Source organism: Mus caroli, chromosome 15, assembly GCF_900094665.2.
Source record: "Mus caroli chromosome 15, CAROLI_EIJ_v1.1, whole genome shotgun sequence".
NCBI classification, from domain to species: domain Eukaryota; kingdom Metazoa; phylum Chordata; class Mammalia; order Rodentia; family Muridae; genus Mus; species Mus caroli.
Genome location: NC_034584.1, coordinates 37,566,660 through 37,592,430, shown reverse-complemented (window position 1 = coordinate 37,592,430; position 25,771 = coordinate 37,566,660). Strand labels below are relative to the sequence as shown.

General features: G+C 36.8%; 1 long non-coding RNA gene across 1 annotated transcript; it reads left to right on the top strand.

Annotated features, from left to right (window-relative positions):
* Positions 1 to 1,170: 1,170 nt before the first annotated feature.
* Positions 1,171 to 19,773, top strand: LOC115029424. Its single transcript, XR_003835001.1, has 3 exons — positions 1,171 to 1,211; positions 5,722 to 5,980; positions 19,648 to 19,773. It is a non-coding gene; the product is annotated as an uncharacterized LOC115029424 (long non-coding RNA).
* The last annotated feature ends 5,998 nt before the right edge of the window (positions 19,774 to 25,771 follow it).

Below are 25,771 nucleotides of genomic sequence, written 5' to 3'. Positions count from 1 at the left end.
TGTGTGTGTGTGTGTGTGTGTGTGTGTGTGTGTGTGTGTTATGGCATACTTGTGGAGGTCATACAACAACTTGTAGTAGTCAGTTTTCCTCTTCCAACATATAGATCTGGAAACAAAACTCAGCTCACTAGGTTTGATGACAAGCACTTTTTCACACACTGAGGTTTTGTGACAGCCCAAAAAGAAAATTTTTACGAGTGACAAGGTGAACATTGCTATTGTTTATAAGATTCTTAGTTACTACATTACATTTCTTTAAAAGATGGGATTATTGCAGTATGCATTTGATTCCTATTCTTTTATGTAATGATAATTGTGCTGCTATGATTTTTGCCCAATGTTTAAAAGGGGCAGGAAAAAGAGCCAGGGGTATCTGTGTTAACTACCTCTGTAAATTTTCAGATGAGTTCTCCACTCTATGTGGTGTACAAACTAATATAAAGTCAAAGTTTAACCAATGTGAAACTTCTGCTTTAGGTGACATCTTAATTTTGTGATGAGCTAAGTGACTTGAGAGGGATTGCTGTAGGTTTTATAACCATGTGGAGATAACACAATGCTTGACCATCTTCACTCAAAGGCCACATATAGAGATGTATGGAACTGTTAAGCTCCATCATCTGCACATCACAGGCAAGCCCAGGCTCCTGTGTATCCTGCCTTGCTCTTCTCTCTTGCTTTAATGCTCTGCCTCTTTTGTGTTTCCCATGTATTCCTGTCTCTGACAACATACATGACTTTATCTTGGATTTGTTGGCATATACTCCTGGAAGTACTTTGTGTTCTTTAGTTTGTTCTGAAGTTACATTATTAGAATCATACTGAGAAATTCTGAGCATTGATCAAATGGAAAAAGAAAACACCAGGCTTCAGCTCCAAACAAAACCACTTTATGAGTGTGTGGCTGGGGCACATGTTAATAACACCAGCACCCAGGTGGCCAAATTTATGTCCACCCTCTTGATCTGATAACACAGAGCAGGAGGATGAATTGGTAATGACCCAGGCTGAAAACAGATGGTGACTCCCTGTGTGTATGTTGTTGAAAACCTACAAAGAGAAAACAGCATAACTATATGTCTTTAAATTTAAATTAGTGTATTTCAAAAACACAGGCTGCTGAGGTTTGAGAACAGGGTAGCTGAATGTGTTTCATCTTATAGGTTTGAACTTTGGTGTGCTGTGGGGAAGAGCAACAGTCAAAATGGATGGTATGTTCATTACCCTTTCGTTAATTTCTTAGTATCAGTGGTGCACCACTGTAATTAGGAGTTCTGTGCAGTTCTTTGTCATTAAATTTGCTACACCCTAATTATGGATGTTTTGAACATTCAAAAGACCACCTTCTCGAAGTTGGCCTCCAGTATTAAGTATGCTTGCAGATTAGACAGCTTCTCCCTTGCTCCATAATGCTGATTGACTTTTGTGCTAAGTGATTTGTCTTAAAGCATGTTGTTGATAATTAACACAAACAGTATTTATCAAAATGTACTCAAATACATAATATCATACTGAATGTGTTCTTGAGATGTGAGGAGGTATATGAGTTTGATTCTTTCCAGAGATGACTGTTCAGTTTACACTCAGAGACAAATAAAACAGCTGCTCAAAGCCAATTTAAATGTATCTCAGAATGATTTGCGGAAACGTTATTACAAACTCACCTTTTGATTTTTGTGAGAGTCTGGGATGATTTAATATAAAAGTAAATTAAAAGCAAGTATAGTTGAAGGCTGGGCGGAGTTACAAGGCCACTTCAGAATCTGTTGTGGACTTCCTCAATAGAGTCACAGAAAATGAGTGTCTAGGGTAAGCAGGCTGGGAGAGGCTTTCTGTCAGCCCATGTTCCACACTTGTGTAAGTCTCTAGGCTATCCTGAGAAATCATATGTGTTCTTCCAAGTGAAATTAATATGGTCCAATTTCAAAGCTGCTTCAGCTATATCTGGGATATGTTTTTCCAAAGTGCCAAGAATTCTTACTCAGGCCTGTTCCACACTACTCCATGGACAGACCCCTAAACCACAGGTCTAGTCTTCCTGCTTCTCATGATTCATGCATCCTTTCTCATTTCTTCTGAGTTTCAAAACTAAATGGAAGAGAATGTTTCTGTTATCTTTTTAGATATTTTGACATGTATATGCAGTTCTATGTAATTTAATTGCTTCAGAAGCATCAATAAGACATTAAATAATATCCAGTGCTGAGCCATGTAACCTAAATTAGGAGAAATAACTGGATTTCAAACAGGTTTTTACTATTTTCTAAATTCATGGTGTCCAATGATTCTCCAAAATTTGTACTGTGCATTGGGAGAAGACATAGGATATAATGTTACTTGGACATTCAGGAAGCATGGTATTAATTTTCCCAACAGGTCTGGGATATTTGCAGTACACAGTGATAAAAATCAAAGCTATGAAGATGATATACTTCAATAAATCAGAAAGATTGTACTACTATTTCCAATGAGACCAATCTTCATTAAAAACTATCATTTAATACTCTTCCTAAGTGGAGGGCATATGATGCTCCCCTACACAAAGATAGTTACTTATGAGACTGCGCTGAATGGATGGTCTTTCTCCATGATGCTGAATCCTCAGTAATATCTTTTGTGAGGCAGATACAAAGAAGTATGTACTATGTTTAACATCACAACCTCTATAATTCATTGCTGTTTATAATTTCTCTTGGAAATTTCACATATAACTGAAGATCTCTCATGATCTAAAAAATAATTTTTAATATAAATAAAATTTCAGATAATAGCTTCAATAAAGTTAGGTTATAAAACTGACATTTTGATACTATTTTATATTAATGCTCCCATGGTGTTGCAGTATTATTCATACCAACTGAGACATGCAGCCATCTTAATTGTTTATTGACTGAAGAATAGGTAAAGAAAATGTGTTATATTTACACAGTGGAATACTACTCAGTCATAAAAATGTATGAAATCCAGTCACCTGTGACAGACAACACAGATGGATCTAACAGTCATTGTGTTAAATGAAATATGGCAGACACAGAAGGACAAACACCTGTGCTCACTCATATGTGGAAACGAACAAAGGAGAGAAGAAAGGTTGGTATGAGAAGCTAGGAAGATGGTACAGAGACAGGCTGGCTAATGTGAACAAAACTGTAGTTAGAGGGGAGCATTAAGCTCTAGTGCTTATTATCACAGTATGATTACTACAGGAAGAACTTACTGTGCATTTTAGCATAACTACAAGACAGGGGTTGGAAGGTTCCTAAACATAAAAAATTTAAAATCGCAACTGTTTGAGATTGTGCATGTTAATTACGATGATTTAGACATTCTACATGCATAAATCTTCAACCCAAATAATCACTGGCAATAAAAACACAACTCAATTAATATGAATACATGCTGTATGTCTAATTGGGCAGATCTACCACTACACTACCATCTTCCCCATATTAGAGACCCCTTAGAACTTGCAGTTTCTCCAGGCCAAGTGCTTCTGCTCTGCTTTCCTTCCACCTCCTCCTCTGTCATCCTCTCCCTCTCTATTTCTCTCCCAAAACCTTCAGCTCCAACTTCTCCTCTTTCTCTGCCCAATCACTGGCTCTAGCCTTTATTTATAAATTAAGGTGAGAAGTTTTATAGGAAATCACCTGAGTGCTGACTAATTCCTTGTTCACAACCCCTCACAGGAAAACAGAATTAACATCAAATACAATTAGCCCCAGGGCTATCCACAACATACGTGGATATATCTGTCAAAATAGCAAACATCACCCTAAGCATAATATACAACTATATGCAAGTAATATGCAAAACTGGGCTATTTTACACACAGAAGACCAAAAATGTTCTATAATATCTTCTCCTGAGAATACATCTGGCCTTTAATATTTTGGACTCCTTCTGCCCTTAAACATAGCTATACATTAGCAGAAACAGAACCAAAGATTGGGATGTAGCTCAGGGTATAGCTCTTGACTGTCATTTATAAAGCCATGAGTTCAATCCTTACCAACATACACACAGAAATAAATTGAAGTTATGCTGATTTAAATATTGGTTTATAACTATATTAGATAATTGTTTTAAAGCATAGCATTTGTACTGTTAACATTGTACAGATATTTATTATGTTAAAACAATTTATCACATGGTTAACCTGCTTCCAGTATTTTCAGTCCATGCACTGAACTGGGGCTGCAAATTTAGTTTCTGACCTCAAATGTCTCCTCTCTTCCTCTCTTCCATTTTCCATACCTCCTTCTAACTCTTTGCACCTCTGTCCCTACATCCATACCCCCTTTCTTCTTCCTTCTTAGCTATTTAATTATTTAAGATTCTTTTATAAATTTTATTTATGTGCATGCTTGCCCCTGTGTGTATCTACTGGTGAACACAGACACCCTAGGTAGCTAGAAATGGTTGTTGGATCCTATAGCACTGGAGTTACAGGTGGTTGTGAGCCACTCCTGACTGTGACCTGAACTCCAGTCTTCTGTAAGAGCAATACACACATAATCTTAACTTCTGCTCCATCTCTTTATCTCTCAAATGACTTTTTTTCCAGAAGAGATCAAAGACTTGGGTAGAGGACCTGCAATAGAGTTTATGGAGCCTCTGATAAACTGAAATTGTAGAGAAAGACTGATTAAAATTTAGGATTTAAAAAAAGAACTTTACTATAGCATTAAAACCAATATCTGTCATGAAAATTATGCCACCCCATGGCCTCATGCCTATTAATTTAGCCCTCTATATAAGCCTAATTTTAATTCAGAACAAGATCGCAAGTGCCTTAAGGGAAGAGTGTGTTAAGCTGTCTCAGGCACACAATGGAATTGGTTCATCTGGACAGTTCTTCTGGTTTTATCAAATAGTACTGAGTAATCAAGGCAGACCTGACTGCCATTAGCAAAAAAATAACAGGCTATATTAATCACTCCCGCAAAAACAGAAACAAGAAAACAACAACAACAACAACAAACCATACTTACGTTGAATCACATAGAACATGCTGTTCAAACAGAGTCCAACACTGGGAGGGGCAGTCATTTTTACACATGAAGAATTATGGGCCAACATGGTGCTGAGCACTAATGTGTGTGATTTTGTTCTCTGATCAGTGGAAGCCAAAGAAACTCATACTGCACTTTTTTGTGTGCTCTAACCCAGTCAAGACAATATAATTCTAAGAAAGGGAATGAAACTTATTCCAGGACAGAACATCAATCGTTTTTCTGTTTTGTTTTTAAAACAAGAGTGAACAGACCAACAGCCCTTGTGGCTTTTCTCCTTTGGAGTAACTTCAGTGTCTAAATGTTGCTAAGTAACACTTTAATAATAAGAGATCTCAAGGCCAGGAAATTAATGATCCATGACCCTATTTAAGAGAAATATTAGTGCATCGTGAGGCGAGAGGGCTGAGTACAGTCATGGGAACATTGGGTAATGTGTTCAGCCACTTTCATGGCTTCTTTTTTCTGCTGCTCATAGTTGGCTTGGTATGGCCATTCTTTATTAGACTGTTATTTCATCATCTCAGATTCACTAATAATTACATTGGAAAATTGGGTGACCTATGCAAGAGTAACCATTGTGTAGCAATTATCATGTTGAAAGTTAGTTCTAGATCTGATAAAAACACATGTTTAAAGCAAACTAAGTGAGTCTTGTAGTTCATAGGCTCATTTCACTAAAACCAGCTATCCATTCTTCTTTTACAAGTCCCTCTCCCCGCCCCATGTACCCTCCCCCACTCCCCATAGGAAGCATAGACTCCTTCTGCCTTGGACATGAACAACTGGTTCTCCTCATGAAATCTGAGCCTCAGCTCAACCACCACACCAAGAGGACACAACCTGGGCAGAAAACAACTTCTGAAGGTCTCCTGAAGCCAAACTTGGCTACAGTCCTCTATGTCTGGAGTGCAAACTTCAAAGGAAAAAACAGCTTCTGTGGATTAGTGGCCACGAGAGCTTTAAGGGTAAGTAAAACCCTTGACTGGAATTAAAAAAAAAAAATTGGCATTGGCTCATTCTGCTGAAAGCACAAAGCGTTTTAGGAGGAACACATTACCTTTTAAAATAAATGACTAATATCTGTATAAAAGACAGTGAGCCGTTCATCCCTGGAGCATATTCAGGGCAACATGGTGTCCAGCATTGACAGATCAGTGCCATTCGAATCTTGTCTTCTCATGGCCTCTGAATGCCAACCATAGGAAGAACTGGGAATATTTAAGCAAAGTCAGAAAGAAGTGCCCAGCAACATTTATTTTGACCCAAATAGGAAAGGTTGGGATTCCAGAACTCGCTTCTTCTTTTTTTTTTTTTTTCCTTACAGAAAAGAAATACACAAATAACTTAAAATTGGAATTCTAGGTCTTTATAATTTCTTGGTCAATTCAGAAGGCCAACCAGGAAGGGACATTTCAGTATCCAGGGAAGGAAACTTAGGATGGCATCATGGAGGTCTATGATTTGTCCCACTCTGGCCCCCAGGTTCCTCATGTTCAGAACAGTTTGAAATCGTCATGGGAGTATTGAAAAAGACAGTAAGCAAAAAAGATGTTTCCTATGCAGCACAAAGTAAATAAGCACACATAGGCAAATGGTGCTTAATAAACACAGCAGGTTAACTGTGTCAGAGAGCGTTAGAGCTCTGGCCTGCATCGCTCACTGCTAACCAGGCCTCACAGGAAGTGCTTGCTAAGTAAGTGGTGACTCTCTTCCTTGAACAGTGTTTGTGTCCATTGGTTAGTCTGTGCTAAAAGAGTCATTTATAAACACAAATTTTATCTGTCTTCTTTTCAAACAATTCCATTACCAAATATGCTCCTGAGGAATGCACATCCCAAGCCAATGGCTTCCAGGACAGCCATACTCAGAAACATGTTAGCTTGAACCCTCCTGGGGAACACCTCCTAGTTTCATTTCTGATATTCAAGCATTAGTTATCATTGTCTCCCTACTCAGAGTTCTGTAGGAAGCTCATTTATTTCATACTTTAATACTTAAAATCCTAGATTTTTATCTTCTCTGCCCTTTGTCTCCTGTACATAGCCAGCATTAGGAGAGAGAGAGAGAGAGAGAGAGAGAGAGAGAGAGAGAGAGAGAGAGAGCGAGAGAGAGAACATTTTGTAGCCTCCAGCTTTCAAATTTGAGTGAAAATTTCTTCTACAGTGGAATGTTGTTCAGTTGAGGATAAAGGTGGCAAGGAGAATTGTACTTAAGTATTTTAAATGCAATCTTACCAATTATACTTATCTATCTTAAGATTTTAAAGGCACAAGTATATTGTAACAAGTTTCATAAAGGGCTGAGACATGACATAGGGTCTAGGAACACTGCTCCTCTTCTAGAAGACCAGAGTTGGGTTGCCAGCACCTGTGCCAGGCAGCTCACAACCACCTCCAACTCCAGTTTCAGAGAAGTGAACATTCTTTTCTGGCCATAAGATAATAACAAACATTCATACAATTTTAATAAATTTAAAATAGAAGACAGTAAGTTATTCTGCTAGAAGACTCTGAGAAAATGCGTAAAAATATCTCATAGAAGAGAAGTCGAGATGACCACTAAGTAAGAAAAGACGCTTGACTCCACTGGTAATAAGAAAATGTAAATTCAAACCTTGTTGAAGTGCTATTTTGTACTCTTTCTTATGAAAACATGATTTTGTCAAGAATTAGCAATATAAAAATTTACCTGCAGCTCGTGATAATGTACATTCCAAAATAAATTTGCCATCTTTGTAAAATGTAAATTCTGCCTATTAGTGATTCTGCTCCCCAATATACCCCTGAAGCTTCTCCCTCATGTCTTCACAGCTCCCCACATAGTCATGCTCATAGCAATGTTGCTGAACCAGCCTCATTCAAATTCTATCACCTTGACTACAAGTCATGGAAAGTGCATATGTAGAAAAGAAGAGTAGGAAAAAGGTCATTTGCTTTTTACATACCAACCAAGAAGAACCCTACACTTTTCGTTGGAAAGTCTGATATTTCAGACCTCTCAAACATGGTGTTATTTATAGAAACTTTTAAAACATACAAGCAATGGTGTAAACAAATGTAATATTTGTATATGTGTACATAGTAGAAACAGAAAGTGGAACCTGAGATAGACAGATCTCAAATTTGCATGGCAATTCCTTTTTGGAGGGTGTTGAAGGTGAAAGTCAGGTGTATAACAGACTCAGCTATTTTTGTTTGTTTGTTTGTTTGTTTGTTTCATCTCTATGAGACTCTTAACATTGTTTAAAGTTCTTCGTGTTTGAAATATGTTATGATATATTGCCAAAGTGTTAATAAACAGAATATAACAAGTGTTTGGCCGCAATTAACCCTAAAGACCCAAATAGTAGGACATAACAGGAAGAAGGGAAAGTTGCAGAAGGAAGCTGAAGGTATGCACTCCATAATAAAAGAACCGACAACCCACTTCCCTTCTTCTTTACTTTGAAGGCAATACCTCTTGCAATATTTTTTTTTCCTGAAACTTGTTTACTTGGTTTTCTACCTCTAGCAGATAATAATGTGTTCTGGTTCCAGGTCTAACTTGCTGACACAGCAACATCCTGAATTCAGTTCAGCACAAGACATTTTAAATGAGTTGGGTTGGTGAATGAAGTGTAACAGCAAAGACCGTTTTACTCTTTGTTCTGGTTGCCTTCATACCAACATGTAAAAGTCAAGACAAGAAAAGCCAAGTGAACAGAACACTCATGTTCAGCTCAAAAATGTCTATTATGGAGCAAGGCAGTTGTCTTCAAAGTGGTAATTATGAGAGATGGTTCTGATTTCAAACTGGTTTTCTAATTGGTGTTTAGCTTTTAGAAATCTCACAGACCTTTCATTTATATATGTGTTTCTTAACTTGTAGCTCACTCGTGTCACCAACAAGCCCCATTTTGTTCCTTTTATAAGGGGACATTAATCATATAAAGGGTCAAGGAATTAACATTACTAGCCAGAACATTATTTCTATGATACAAAATCTTTTCTAAAATGATATTATGAATACTTATGAATGAAAAAATTAAGGTGATAAAAGTGATTTCTGCTAAGTCACCTGTGAACCTCTGAATCAAAGTAATAATCCTCACTTTTGTTCTCTTTCTGTTTTGTTTCCCTAATTTAACTCCTCCTGGCAATGACAAATAGTCCTTCTCACTTGGTAGAGCGTGTCTTCTCCAGTGTCCATAAAGTTTAAAGATTTATCTTAATTTTTAACACATAATTTTAAATCTCTCTCTCCTTCTCCCTTCCTCGATCCCTTCTTCCCTCCCTTTAGTTAGGCTCACTTTACACATGTAGAAACCAAGGTTCAAGGCAAGTTGTGAAGTTTACCCACTCACTCCTTCACTTTCTAGTCTCATTCTCTCTGTCTCTCTGTGTGTCTGTCTGCCTCTGCCCCCCCCCCTCTCTCTCTGAACTGCAAATGCCCATAAAAGGGTGTCAGATCCACTGTAGCTGGAGTTAAAGGTGGTTGTGAGACACCCAACATGAGTTTTGGGAATCAAGCTAGAGTCTGCTGGTTGAGCAGCAAGTGTTCTTAACTTCTGAGCCATCTCTCTGAGAGTCACTAAGATTCAGTGTGTAAGTCATGGTAACCCCACCTGTCATGTTTTATATAGTAGTACTTAGAAAATAAAAATTCTTAAATAAATGCATGTTAAATGAAGGAATACTTGAGTCAATGTTTCATTTTCTAAGGAAACTTTAGCCAGATATTAATTTCAAAATGTAAGTCATCGTTATCTCTCTCTTTATCCTTTCCATAAAGAAAAGGAACTATATTTAGATATCATCAGCAAATAAATGCATGTTGTAAAATAAGGTAGGCTCTGACATATAAAAGCCCACAAACAAATCACAAATATGATACTGAAATACAATATCAAATACGATATTAAAAACAATCATCATGTCTGAAATTCAAATATCTCCCAATATCCCTTTAATCATCTTTTGTTTTGTTTTCTGCTCTTAAGCAAATGTTCATCTGTATGGCCCCCTTATGCTATAGATTAGTTTATATTTTTAGAAGTTTATGCAAGCAGAAGTATATATTATGTCCTTTTTTATTTCTGGGGTTTTATATATACATTTCATATGTATATATAATATTTTTATATATAAAACATGTATAGGTATATATGAATTTATATACATATTATGTGAGTATATATTATATGTATATAATACATATATGCTTATTATATAATAAATTTGTACGCTTATATATTAAATATTTTTATATAAACACATTATATATATGCTATATACATATAATACATATATAAAACCATTTGTTTATGTTTTACAGATCATAAATATTTATATCTTTGTTAGGCCTATTACTATTAGTAGCATTACCCACATGCATATTCCTTGACATTCTTATTAACACAAGGCAAGGTGAGTCAAGCTCAACATTCTGATAATTGTGTAATGTGTATCATAATATCTTTCTATTAGAATATTTTCATGTGTTAATTTGTTATCAATATATCTTGTCTCCAGTAAAATTTCTAACATTTTTACCCATTAAATTTTTGTATTTTATTTTTCTAGTATGTTGTAAGACTTTTTTGTGGATGACTGATGTAATTACTTAATGAGATAGGTCATCATCACTATTTTCTCCTAGTCTGTGATTTTCGAAGTCATTTTCATAGCAATGTATCCATAGAGATGATCAAAGTGTTGTTAATTGACAAATTACTGAATACAATACTCTTTGCTAGGATCAAAGAATTAAAATACTTATTTAAATGTAGCATCTCACACTTTTGCGTGCTTACTGCTTAGTGAACTCTGTAACTCTATTGAATAATACAGCGAATGGATTATTGTAAACCACATGTTATTGTACCCATTCCCAAAGGGTACAAAGTCATGACCCCATCCTTGGAGGGATGAGAACTTCCAAAAGAGTCCCCCGAAGTACACAGGTGCACCTTTCCCTCTCAGTGTGTATAAACAACAGGAAACTGAGATTTGACTGTCTAGAGAGTTTCTGAGTTAAAATTGACCCACACACTTTAGATATGTACTTGTAGTTTTGGATTTTAGAACTATCTACTGAATATTTTGTGCTACCTGACTTAAAGAAAAATGATGCATTTTGTTAGCAGTAGCTGAACATGAATGAAATCCAAATCCATTTACATCTTCTTAGAGAATAGAACTGGCAGCTAGAAGATCTTTAAAAGTAACACGAGTTACTCTGGAAACATGGAAAACATAGCTGATATTGGGGGATTCGGTACTACTCCTTACTTAGCTATTCTAAGACACAGAAGCACAAACCAATCTGAAAATGTGGGTAGGATATAGATTTTAAAATGTATGAGAGAATATTAGCGACATTGAGGCAGCATTATTCCAGATCTAGTCATATCTAATTTCTGAGAGACAGATTACTTTGATGATAACTGCATGATTTTGTGTCAAAATTACTGAAAGAATAAAAGAAAGCTATACTTGGATTAATACTATGTAGGTATTAGGATGGAAGTTTATGTAATTTTGCATCTAAGATAAGTTTAATTATTTTGTTCTTAGGCAGAAGGGAGAGCGTCTAGATTGAAGTACCTGGGGTACTGCTGACCATGGCTGATTTAGTAGCACCTTCTAATCTTGAGAATTCTGGGCATCCTTGCACAAATGTTAATCTGAGCAGTAGAATTTTAGAGGAATGAGCAAAGAGTGTTGAGTGGAAAATAAATACTGGAAAAAGATTGATTGTCATTCCACAGAAATACTCTGCTTAACTAAGTTATTTTTACTTCCTTCACAATAGAAAAAAAGTAAATGTTTTTATAAAATCTAATGTGGTTATTAAGTATTTGGTTAACAAGTAAAGTATTCAGAGGCTTTTGTGATAAACTAGCCTAGTCCATTGTTTGAGAATTCAAACAGCTAGAGAGGGGGAAAAAACCCAAAAAACAAAAAACAAAACACTCACTTGTGCTGGGTTCCACCAAGCTATTATCTTCACACTTGGTTTCAGTTTCTGGCACAGAGTAGGCACTCAGGCAATGTTTGCTAAGGACCAGATGGACCTTCTTGTGTTCTCAGCCAACTCAGTTAGTTTGCTTTATTCCATGTGTGAGCCAGATGGCTGAACAGTTAACATGAATCTTTAGCTCTATAAACCAAAGTCACTTACATCATTTTCATTGTTTGCTGTATATCCCATTTCTCTTTTTACTTTGTAAGGTAAATATTCCAAAGTGTCAAGGTAATTTCTCTAATAATATGATATTGAGACAGATATTTTGAAGAAGATAAATATAGTAATATATCACGTGGATTCCTCCTCAATTTGTTCTGCATGGAGAAATGGGTGTGGCCATAGTGGAGGATACTTAGAAACCAGCAAAAGATGTACAAAAGACAGCAACATCAACTGGATTGCATATAGCATGGGTTTTCAGTGGACCAATGATGGTGCTGTAGTTTTCTCTGGAAGAATTATATCACTATTGAATTATGGAAATGGCATACAATTGTGGATTAATTGAAGAATAAAGAAGGCTTGACATCAAAACCTCAGATCCTGAGAACTCTCCTTTCTCAGCTTTCTTCAGGAACTAGAATCCTGCTTTCTATTTATTTGTACGGTCAGCCTCAAAGCAAGTTGGCTTGTGTGGATTAATGAGCTAGGGAAAATCAGGGACTACATCTCTAATAAAGAGTCTCAACTTAGGACACATTCATTTTTAAGTTTTTATAAGCGAGAAGGCTTGGCACTGAGATTTTCAGTCTTCATTTAGGAATGTCCTTAGATTAACTATGTTTCTCTTTTTATGTTCATAGAAGCTTTATTTGTTGTTTGTTTAAATTTAATTTTATTTGTAATTCATTTTTACACTCCATATTTGATTCCCTGCCCCCCTCCATCCACACTCCTATTTCAAGGCAGTTTCGCCATTTAGAATTACTTCCCATCATGGGCAAGAAGGTAGATTAAACAATCTTATATTATCTCAATTTCACTTCTGATGTGTAATTAGGAGCAGTAATTAGCATCATGGGATTCATGAGTCTAAGAGATTTTTATTTAGATTTTTTTCATGCTTTTTTATGCCAACAATTGTAAACTTCTCTAATATATTTAGGTACCACTATATTTTTTTATATTTTGTTTCCACTAAAAATAACTATAATAAGTTGTAAACTAGTTACAAGATTAAGTAGTACATCTAACACATTTATCTCAGTGGCTATAAAAATAATTAAAAAAATAAATAAAAGTTTATCCATCTAGAACACCTGCTGCTAGATATTGTTGTCTATACATGGCAAAGAAGCTACATCTATGAAATATGGCTATCTAAGTAAATCCTGAATACTGACAGTGCCACTGATATGCCAATATGGATGGTGGGAATTTCCCAAGGTCCCACCCTTAGATTAAAAGCTTCAGGAAATAATTGGCTACTAAGAGAGTGAGAATCAGTTTTCCTCAGGGGAAGAGCCCTCGATAAGTTATCTAATCTCAAGTAATTATTCTTAATCATACTTATATAAGAACAAAACTGAATGAAATCATTAGACTGTGTGTGTGTCTGTGTGTGTTTGTGTGTGCGCATGTGCATGTCTGTTGTTGGGCTCCTGGTCTTCTAAACTCTATATTAAATGGAAAACAATTTCTTCTCATCTTTGCTTTTAAAGGATGCTTATAATGTGCTAGGAATTAGAAGAACACAATTTAGAAAGGCAATATGTTTTGGAAATAATAGAAAACTATTGTATGGGGAGTGAAAACTCTATCTGGGAATGCAGCAAAGGTTTAAGAGAGAGAATTCATGGAACAAAATAGAGATGTCATGATGTCTACATACTGTTTGATGACATCAAAGAAAGTAGGCTTAGATATATTTTCAGATAGAAATATGTGGACAATTGTAGAATTCCCTACATTTATGCCTACTTGTTGCAAGTTCTGACATTTCCTGGAGAATTTTGCAGAGATAACACCAAAGCAGAAAAGAGTATTTGTGGAATTAGCTATGAGACTCTCAGAGTCAAGAGGGGTGGGCCATATACATGCAGTGCTCAGTCATTCTTCAAGTAAGTCATAATGGGAGACATTTTTTTGTTATAACTAGATGACAAGTTACATTGACTGACATAATTCTTTCTGTTGCTTTTAAAGCAAGGCACCTTAATATATATATATATAGCCATGACATTTTATAATTTGGTACGTTTGAATTGCTAATATGTTGCTAAGTATTTTGCATCTATGTTAATAAAGGCATTGCTATAATGCTATTATTTATATCTTGTCTTTCCTATCCACACTTTGTAAGTATTTTTAATCAAGAAGTCAGAACATAAGACATAGAATACTAGAATATGACATACAATCTTAGTTGTATAATGAAATGCTGAGAAGACTTGCTCATTTAAGAAGGTGGTTCAGAAAGACCTGCCTGCTATGCCCAGTTTCATACTATTCCTCAAAGTATAGTCAATATAATCTTTCTAAAGTGTAAAATGTATCCAAAAAGAACCAACAGACAAAACTAGTTATCAATAATGTACTTTTGTTTTAGACTTCTGTACTCTGTACTTTAAAGTCTCTTATGGAGAACACAGTCCATTCCATTCATTTTCCCTTTTCATAACAACTGGGGGGGGGAGAAGGAAGGGGGAGAGGGGAGAGAGGGAGAGAGGGAGAGAGAGAGAGAGAGGGGGAGAGAGAGAGAGACAGAGACAGAGACAGAGAGAGACAGAGAGAGACAGAGAGAGAGAGACAGAGAGGTCGCAAGGGGTGCTTTGGCTAATTGCCAAATAATCATTTAATTCTGTTCTTAACCAAGATTATTCTACACTACACTGATGCTGACTGTGATGGCCATTCTTGGTTGCTTGATGAATATACCTTGAAAAAGCTAACCTCAATTTAGAAAACACGTCATCAATTTGTCTGTGGATTTGTGTGTGGGATATTTTCTTGATTACTAATTAACATATGAGGGCCTAGCCCATTCCTGGACAGATGGTACTGGGAGTGTAAGGAAGATTACTGAGCAGAAACACAAAACAGTAAACTGAGCCAGAAACATCAGACACACACACACACACACACACACACACACACACACACACACACACACATTCTCTTCTACCTGCAGGTTCCAAATTTGAGGTTCTTGATGATGGAGCATAACTTTCCCCCCAAGTTACTTTTGGTCCTGATATTTATTAAAGCAACAAAAAGTGAACTAGAACAGTGGCTCATCATAGGGTGGAGATGGGATGAGAGGCTATCTTAGTATATATGTACTCCAATAATTTGTCACGATAAAATGAGAAAAGTTTTGTACTTTACGTATGTCTCACATAATTCCTGAAACAGCACATTCTCAACAAACAATATTGGTTGTTTGCTCCTATATTTTACCATCACAAACTTAGTACCATATATCATAGCTCCCATTGTAGTTTTGTTTTGTACTAGGAAATTCCTTAATTTATTCACCCATGTAATTTTAGTTTTTCACCATCGTATTGAAAATAAGTGATCACTAAATATAAACTGATAATACCATTGATATACAAACATTGAAGCTGCTTTTTATGGATTGTATTATTTCATTAGATATCTAGTGTTCTATGATTCACACTGAGAGAAGCGTAGCACCTATGATCTAGAAGGTGGTAGAAATCAGATGAGTTGGCAGTTTACAGATATGTGCCAGTTTATAACTATGGCATTACACGCTGTGTCTTTAGCAGCATGGGTGAAGTTCTCAGCAGCTGTATTGTGTATAGAAATGTGCTCTTAGGTGAAACACAAGGTTCTAGTGAACAAGAAATGCTAGACTATAATCCATGGATATGACACCTTCTTCAACTAGGAGATGCCCAGCACTCTGGGGCAGAACATAGAAGTACTGCAATGGTATCACCATCGTCATCATGATTATCACCACGACTACCACCACCATCTTCATCTTCATCATCCTTATCCCCTTGTTGCTGCTATTTGTTAGACAAAGCATTGATTTTAAATGCCTTTTTCTTTAACCTTCACAGTTATCCTCATTTTTCAGATAAGGACAATTAGGAGAGTAAAAGGATCCTTTTAGTTACACGTTACATTCAGAGACAGTGAATGTCCTAAAGGCTTCAGTCGGAATTGAGAATGTGGGTCCTTTTTCTAGTTATTTGCACTAAATTTCTATTATTAGGAGTGTAGGGGGGATGAAAGGTCTCCCGTTTGACCTCAGAGTAATCCTACATGTCTAGCTTTGGTACAAGGATGTCTAACTGTGAACCAGGCTACCAGTAATTAGCTTAGAAGGTCAGGGAGATGAACTGTGAGAAAGTAGGCAGTGCTGATCAGCAGTGACTCAAATACTGAGGTTTCTCACCTCGTGAAAAACGTTGAAACAGTATGTATTATTAGGGAAAGGACAGAACGGAATACATCTAACAATGTTTCAAGAGAAAATCTCATTGGATGAGAAAATAAGAAAATATTCTTTGCAAAGGGGTTTATTTGGAACATAGACAGGAAGGGATTTCAGAGCTATTCTGAAATTATGCAGCCCACCCAGGGATGCGACTGAGCCAGACATTTAATGGATAGTTGGAAGCTGAGACCCAGGGGTCAGGATAGGATTAATCCTCTTTCCCTGAGAGCCAAAGACTGACCCCACCCCCTCCTTCCTAGGAGCATAAAGTTTTGCTGCAGAGTCCAGTAGACAATTGGGCATCTGTCTAGTAGTCTAGTTTGTAATTGGAGCCTTTAAGACCATGGCTTGTTGACCCTTGAAATTTTACCCATTGACCTGGCATGATGAGCTATTATATTTGACTCTGGGAGTTAGAGTGGCCTTGTCCCTAAGAGCAGTGGAATGTCCCAGACGATTTTCCTTCTGATTACTTCCTCACATATTCCAATGCCCCCTAATTTTTCTCCTAGCTGCATTTCAGGATTGGTCTTAAGGTAGCTTTATAGTGTGAATCCAGCAACTTTGAACATTCTTCTTTCCCTTTGGAAGACGATCCTGATTATACAATTCAGTCACAGAGCACCCCAAACTGGCTGTGACTGTTTCTTATGGAGTTTACCTGTAAGGGTGTGTATGTTTCAGGTTGGGGCTGGGCACTGGGCTTCCTCATCCTCAGGCCTCCCAAAACTGTGAGTCTTCTCTCTGGGTATGGCAGAATGCTGCAAGTGTTGCTTCCTCATAAGAAAGCCAGGATGTTAAAACATCCATTTTCTTAAGCTTACTGTAGACAAATGGGTCTACAGAATCCAGAATGCATTAGAATCACCTGGTGGTCTTGTTTAAAAGCTTGAGACTGTTGGATCAAGGATCAGAGTTTCTAATTTCTTAGCACTATAGTAGACACCAAGAATTTTTATGTTTAATAAGTTCTCACATATACTGGGTTTTGCTTGATATAGAACTGCACAATGAAGTGCAAAAGACTGATGGGTCAGAGCAAAAAAGAGTTGCTTTGGACAAAGCACTGTGTAGATGCAGAGAGAAAATGAGAATAGGAGGGCAATGAATTCACTTCATCTCCTACAAGACAGGTTCCAGGAAGTGACACCCTAAGCTAGATAAATGAACATCATTCGAAGGTCTTAGCTCAAGCACAAGTTCCAAACAACTTTATGTTAAAATGTCTCTTCAATCACTTTCTCCTCTTCTGTTCTTCCCTCCTTCTCTTTTTCACTAACAAGCCCTCAGCTGATCTTCTGTTTTTTCTTGATTATGCTCTCCACACCATGATAGATGCTGTGATCTTTAGTCCAACCTTGATCTCCAGCTTATATTATTTCTAAGATGGCTAAAAATTAAACTAATTTATAGTAACTTTAAATGCAGTGCTTTTCATTCTGTCCTATGCCTTCCTCAATACTCACCCAGCATTGTTACTGGATCACATTCTTGAGGACTGGATGCTAAGTATTTCAGAAGAGTGCCTTCCCTTTGTATTAGCACAGTAGTAATCACAATCATTGTAATAACATGCCAAAATGTTGTATTCATCATCTATCAACTTCACAATACTTAAAAATTAGATATAGTCAACTTTACTTCTCAGACAAAAATGTGGAGGCTTTCAGAAGTTCAGAAAGTCATGCAAACTTATGCAGATAACATGAAACAAATTTGGGGTTTAAATCCAGGTATCTGAGTCAAGATAACACAATCCTAAAAACTTTCTCCACATGTTCAGCAGCAGATCTGGAAGTCTTTCATGTCCTGAGCAGACACAGTTTCCTGTACTCAGTCAGGCAGAGAGTAGAGCATCTTGCAGTCACCTATCTGATGCTCTATCTTCCACATTTCTAAGCCACTGCACAAACCAGTCCTTTGTCTAGGGTCCTGTGACCACCTATTCACGTATGTTGCCCTTTTTACAATAAATAATTAATGTTTTCTATTCCTAAACCCTTGTTATCTTTTCCTTCCTTTTCCATAGCATCTCCAATACTTCAATGTTGAAACTTATCACAGCGTTGCTTGTCAGACATGCTTTCTCCGTGCCATGGGACATTGAAGCATTTTTTTTAGGGGTAATCAGTTTAAATCTATATGTCTGGCATAGAAAATACAGAACAGATTGAGCATTTTTGGCTGCAAACAACCAAAATCCAAGCTCAGAATGGCTTAAATAAATAAAAAGAAATTAGTAGGTTCACATATCTAGAAATACAAGAGAAAAATCTTCATGGGTATTATAAAGCATGGCATTTAATATACACATATAAAATATTTAATATGTACTGCATGTGTAGCATTGAGCACATACCCAGTAAATAGGGGCTACCATTATCTTTGGATATATGTTTCACTTATCAACATCTAGATTACATAAATAAGGATTATTTGTAAAACTTGCCAAACTCTAGGCTGAGTTTTTCACATTAACTAGGAAGATATGTCTCAAAGGATGAGGACCACATACAAAAAGCACATGAAGTGTGGCTAAAGAACACTTTCTTATGTCCCTTTTTGTACCTTATGAATCAACTTGGGGACCTGAGAATCTGGGGAATAAGACAGCTTGATCAATGAACTCTGCAGGTAATTCCTAGTCATGTTTGTTCAATAACATTTTTATTAGTACAACATCAAAGGAATGATCCATGACAAAATATTAAAATTAAAATTCTGGTTTACAGGGAAAAAAATTCTATAGAAATTTTACCTTGTGTTTGGACCCAGCACCAGTCTTAGCCCAAGTAGACAAAATCAGTGGATTTTAGTCACAGCAATGGAGCTTTAGTTCCACGAAGAAGACAATTATTGAAATGATAAAGCATTAACTTTTTAACTTGTAACAAAATGACTGATTAATAGAGTAAGATATAGACACTTAAGATGTTTTCCCTGTTTTGTGTGTATTTTTCTCTGGTACAGACTTGTCACAGTGTTGTCTAGTGTCCAGAACCTTCTTTGGTGTATAGGCTGCCAAATCTGTCAACCTGATTTTCCTGCTCAGATAAACTTGTAGCTTTCACTGTCCTCAAGAATTTTCCTGTTACCATGGCTCATAGCTTTGCCTCCTTTCCTAACCCACAATGGAATTATAGGCTTACTCTATTATTTTTGGGAAAGGTTCTGGAAGCTCGCTGGTTTACTCAACACTTTCTGTTATAGGTAAGAAAATGGAAGCCTGGCCTGGTATGTGACTGCACAGTGTGTGAGGTATCAGTCATGGCAGTTCTCACTCCCTCAAGCCTTAGTATACCCATCCCCACAGTTCTCCAGAGCTAACAGAGCTGGACTCTGGCAGGTGAGGAGGTTTCCAGTTGTTTTATTGCTTACTGGATTGGGGGAACACTTCTTTAAGACACTTGAACTTCACTGTGATTTTAAAGGCTTTGCACACAAATTAAAGCCTGCTATATGTAACTTGGGTCACCTTTAAACTTTGTCTTTTACTTCTTTCTCTGGAAAATAGGCACCATTTACATCTCACAACTCCTGAGAGCATGAAGTGAGAGGGAAGAGAGACAGTTGATAGTCAAGGAACATAGATAATTATTCTCAGCCAACACTGGTGACAAAGACTTTACCTCTCTTGTATAGTTTCCTTGATTTTCTCCAGGGTTTGTCTCCAGGTACATGATCAAATCTCATTGTATTTTTCCCTCATGGTGGCTGGCCTCATGCTTTTTCTAAGTTAAACATTTAGTTCTTGTATTTAATAGTTGTCAAAGGATATCTAATTTTTTGTATATTCAAAGATTTCTTGTGCCAGAGAATCAGATGAAGTTTTTGAAGAAAGGTCTTACTTTGGGCAGAATCTTCAAAAGAGCACAACATATGGGCAAAGGCCCTAATTAAACACTTGTTGAAAGTAAATTAGTTAATTAAAGTTGACCACTACTTCCCACAGAGGGCAATCAGCACGAGGTCTGAGGAGAGTATGTACATCCTGTGGGGGCAGAAACAGGGCTGCTTCAAGGCAAAATCATGTCCTTTAATAAGTGCTTTTATGTGCCTCATCCTGCCCATGTTAGAAAATAAAAAGAGGCCAATATGTACATGAATAAATAAATAAGGAGAACAACAGATAATTAGTGACCAGCTATGTAGTCTTGAGGTGATACTCATGAGTATTGATTTTCTTTCTTTTCTTTCCTCTTTTCTTTCTTCCTCTCTTCCTTTCTCTCTCTCTCTCTCTCTCTCTCTCTCTCTCTCTCTCTCTCTCTCTCTCCCTCCTTCCTTCCTTCTCTCTCTCTTTTCTTTCTTACCTTCTTTTCCTTCTTTATTTCTTGTCTGCAAGCATTAAATGAGTTTTTGAGAATTAAATTCCCAAGGATTAGTTGTTACAATTTCTAAAGACATTTCAATTCACCACTGAATCCCTTACTAGGAATAACAGAGAAAATAACAGGAATATGTCATGAATCACTGGAGTTTGCCTACCATTTGATGGAGTAGATGGAATTTCTGAGTATTTTGTTTTGGGAGATGAATTTGCTCCACTGGCACAATAACAATTTTCTTCATGTAAAAGTCAGGGGCCCAGTTCAGATAAAATGCATACTAACCTAAGCTGTCATTCATTTGGTCTTCACAGCAAGTTCTGGCCATTTCTGAGGTTTGTAGATTTATATTGATTTTCATCTGGGTATGAAGCCTGGGTTTTGGCTAACACCAACAGTGGAAATACCATGAAAAAAAAAAAAAAGAAAAGAAAAGAAAAGAAAAGAAAAGAAAAGAAAAGAAAACCTTAAAACATTTTGGACTTGACCAAACCTGTTGTTTCATGAATTTTTTTTTGACATTTAAGCTATTCAGAGAACAAGTTTTAAAAAATGCTGATTTGAGTTATAACTTTTCCTCTTGTGTTTTCCTTTCTTGATTTATGTAGTTCTGAGGGTCTCAGAAACTCACGGGCTTTGCAAACACTCTTCTTTGAGCTCTCTATCTCCAGCCCTTGCTTTCTGTCCTCCAATGGGAGGTAGCTTGGAGAAGGGAGAGCCTCAAAGCTGAGAGAGAGAGAGACCATACAGGTAGTTACAGAATGCGAACTATTTGATTTTTTTTTCTGGTCTAGTCAGGTGGTCTCTCTTTAATAGAGGCCCCAGAGTTACCGAGCATGGAAATTTTGATACCCTTAATATTCAACTTTACTGTTCTACTGAGGATATTTCTTTTGTTCTTATCTTTTCCTCTCTTCCATTTTTCCCACCTCACTTTCTTCCCTTAGTTCTTTTTTCTTTTCATGAAAATCTTTATAGAGATCTCTTAGCTCAAGTGCAAATAATAATTCACATTAAGGACTAGCCTGGCTAACCATTAATGTTGAATGTGCTATATTTTACATGGAGTGCCAGATTAATGATGCTCTAGAATAAATAAGACTATATCCTGAAGAAATGGATGGCCAGGTGAGTAAGGAATTGAGAGGGTAATGCATGGCTGGCGTTCCCTTACCTGGATGGCTGGAGTGGTTTTGACCAGGGCTGCACATTTTCTGCTCATCAGAACATGAGACTCCGTTTCGTTTCAGTTCCTTTTCACATACCCCAGCCACAGAACCTCATGTCTGAAACCGCAAATGCTATTTGTACTGAGTACAGTCCATGGCTTCTGAAACACAGCTATTTCCCTGGCATCTTTTCAGCAGTGTGTTCTTCTGTTAGCAAGCAATTCTTCCATTAGGGGTGGAAAATGCAAATGTGCTTCCTCTTAGTTTTCTAAGTCAAATGTAAAGAAACTTCAAGAGTCAAAGACAGATTTTATTTTTGTCTCATCCCTTAACCCTCAGTCACTACAGCAACCAGGCTAAAACTACATTTCAGAAGAAGAACCCTCCCTTTTTAATGATATTCAGGAGAAAAGATGAATGGAATTCTTTGTTGTGATTAAAACGTCAGCATTTGTATTGTAAAGTGTTAAATGCTCACTCAGATTATTCATCGTAATTTTCATAGATTACTATAAAATATCTGAATCATATCTATGTACTACTCCTTACCCCAGAGGCCCCGTGTTTCACAATATGTCTCCCTCCAGGTTACAAATTTTATTTTATTTTAAACTCACTTTAAACTTACATTTTCCTCAGGCAACACAGCATGGATAATTAGTTCTTCTCTATTGTTTTGTTAGAATTATAGCCTTCAGTGTCTTCCTTTGTGTAGTTCTTTGGGCCTTTGATATTGAGGATATTGCTGAAGTCTGAGAGAGGGCTCATCAGTTAGCTTTAGAGCTGAGGTGCATTTTTGTGGACTCCGGGATCAACTTCTGGATGCTTGAGGTACATCCTAAGTTTTGTGAAGTTGAAAGACATGGTACTTTTAGGATTGAGTTTCCTACTGGGTGCTAGCTGGGATCTTAGAATAAGAGACTGTGATAATCTCTGAATAATGGTAGGCATGTAAGCATTGTGACTCAGGTCCAGAAACTCCTTCATCTGCATGGAAAGCCAAGTGTGTGCACTGAGATACACGTGGTTCAGAGCAATGGTCTGTCATATCTATGACTTGAATGGCACTGTCACACTGGAGAAATTTCCTCATATGAAATTATGAATATTGTAAGATTTGTTTTCCAAATTTATTATGCACTCTCATTGCTTTAGCAATGGATATTTCTTCTTCTCCCCTGCCTGTTGAGTTGTTCTAGAACCTCATGTATTTATGATATAACCATTAGATTTGTCCCATGACTATCATGATCTTGATCTGAGTAATATGACCGAGTTTTAAAGAATGTTCCATGAAAATGGTGTCTGAGACATAATTATATACAGAACGTGACTAGGATATATTCCATGTGTACTTATCACACAGAGGTGCTCAATAATTACGTATTACCTTTGCTTTATTTCTCTGAGTGAGGTTAACATTGTATCTCCCTGTTAGCCTTACTAGCCTTCCCTATTAGTACTTTACTAATGATAGTAAAGTACTATGATAAAAACTAATACATTCAACCTATTGTAGATGTTCTCAAATTTCATCCCAAGTAGAGATTGCTTAATGGATCTGAAATGCATATTTTCTGGCTTTATACTCTTTAAGTCTCTTGTTCTGCAGGATTGGGTAGCGTTAAGTGTCTGCATCTTTAAAAATGTATGATATATTTTAATGTAGGTGGTTACTAAACTACAGTTAGAAAAGACCTAGCCTAATAGCACTCAAAAATATTTATGTGCAATGAGTAGATTTTTGAAGATCACTTTGCAATAATCCTCAGTGACATTAGAATTTGAAAATACTAAGAATATACTTGGTATAAAATTAACTGTAATATTTTCAGGGAAAGTGACCATCAGCTATTATCACTGTTCATGTTCTTTCAAAGGTGTGTGAGTGTGTGTATGTGTGTGTGTGCATGCACACATGAGATAACCAGAGACAGAGATAGAGAAAGAAATACCCATTGATTCTGTACTATCAAAGTAGCAAACACTTATTAAACTCCAATAACTGTCATACCACTGTGAATGTGCTTCATGTCGTTTATCTTTTCTAATGCACATATAACCATAAGTGGATAATTCTCTCACTATTCTCATATAACATTTGAAGAAACTAAGCTACAAAAAGTTAAGTGATTCCTTTAGCTTCATAAACTTTGTAAGTTGTTAACACTTCAAACTGTTGTTGGTTTTGGATAAAGTAAGACTTGCATTTAACTAAGTAGGTATAAAAATGCAGGGATCCATCCCATAATCAGCTTCTAAACGCTGACACCATTGCATACACTAGCAAGATTTTGCTGAAAGGGCCCAAATATAGCTGTCTTTTGTGAGACAATGCCGGGGCCTAGCAAACACAGGAGTGGATGTTCACAGTCAGCTATTGGATGTATCACAGGGCTCCCAATGGAGNAGCTAGAGAAAGTACCCAAGGAGCTAAAGGGATCTGCAACCCTATTGTTGGAACAACATGATGTACTAACCAGAACCCNGGAGCTCTTGTCTCTAGCTGCATATGTATCGAAAGATGGCCTAGTCGGCCATCAATGGAAAGAGAGGCCCATTGGACTTGCAAACTTTATATGCCCCAATATAGGGGAATGCCAGGGCCAAAAGAATGGGAATGGGTGGGTAGGGAAGTGGGGGCGCTATGGGGGACTTTTGGGATAGCATTGGAAATGTAATTGAGGAAAATATGTAATAAAAATATTAAAAATCAAAAAAAAAACTTCAACTGAAAATGAATGATATCCATGAAATAAATCCAAGTCTTTGGGTTCTCTGAAAAAAAAAATAATTCAAGATCAAAGTTCAAGAAAATTTGTGAGTTCCTGAATGTCATATTAACGAAAATTTCCAGTATTAATTTCATAAATAACATCAGTATACTCTTTTACTGTGTAGTTTCTAGAATAATTTTGAGAGTTTTTATAAAGGAATTGAGGGGCAATAGAAGTTTTGGGTTACTTGGTATTATCACAGAGGGGATTCTAATTGAAATTACTCCAGACCTCTGATGTGATTCCAGAAACCACAGATAGAGTGAACTTTCTGTTGCAACTAAGGCTCAAGGACCCCACAAGCAGAGTCACGGTGATTGACATAAGCCTTTTCCACCTTCATACTTCATGACCTGGGAAACGTTCCATTCAACATTCAAAATGGACCACCAAAATTACTGGTTCATTCATTTATTTATTTCAAAGACTTTGATTCACTGAGCATTAACTGAATATGCTGGTTGGTTTTATTTGTCAATGTGACACCACCAAGAATCAGCAGGGAAGGGGTCTTAGTTGAGGGATTGACTAGATCAGAGGGGCCTATGGTCAAGTCTGTGGGGAGTTATTTTGATTGTTAATTGACGCATCCCACTCTGAATGGCACCATTCTCTAGGAAGTATATGAGTTGAAGGAGCAACCTGAATGAAAGCAAGGATATTTTATCACAAACAAAAAAGAAACTAGAACAATAAAACCCAACTCTGGGGTGCCAATTCTGATAGCTTTTTAATTATATGCTTTCTCCTTCTATCCTATGAAGATGCCGTTGTATTGCTCTTGGAGATTTAATGTATATAATAACCTTCCATGATTAAGCAATTGCTAGGAAGGGGTAGAATTAAAATGCGAGTTCAAGTTTATGTTTGAAGTCCGCATCAAGCCATCTGAAAAGCGATTTCTGGATTCAGTAGTTTGTGGGTTTTATAAGCCAGAACTTGCAAACCACAAAAATTTTAGCAAGAATATATTCCTCACTTCCTTTTGCCAATTCCTATAATCAATAGGACAGTGCCTATGGGAGGAAAATGGTAAAAGTTATACTCAATCAACAGACCATTC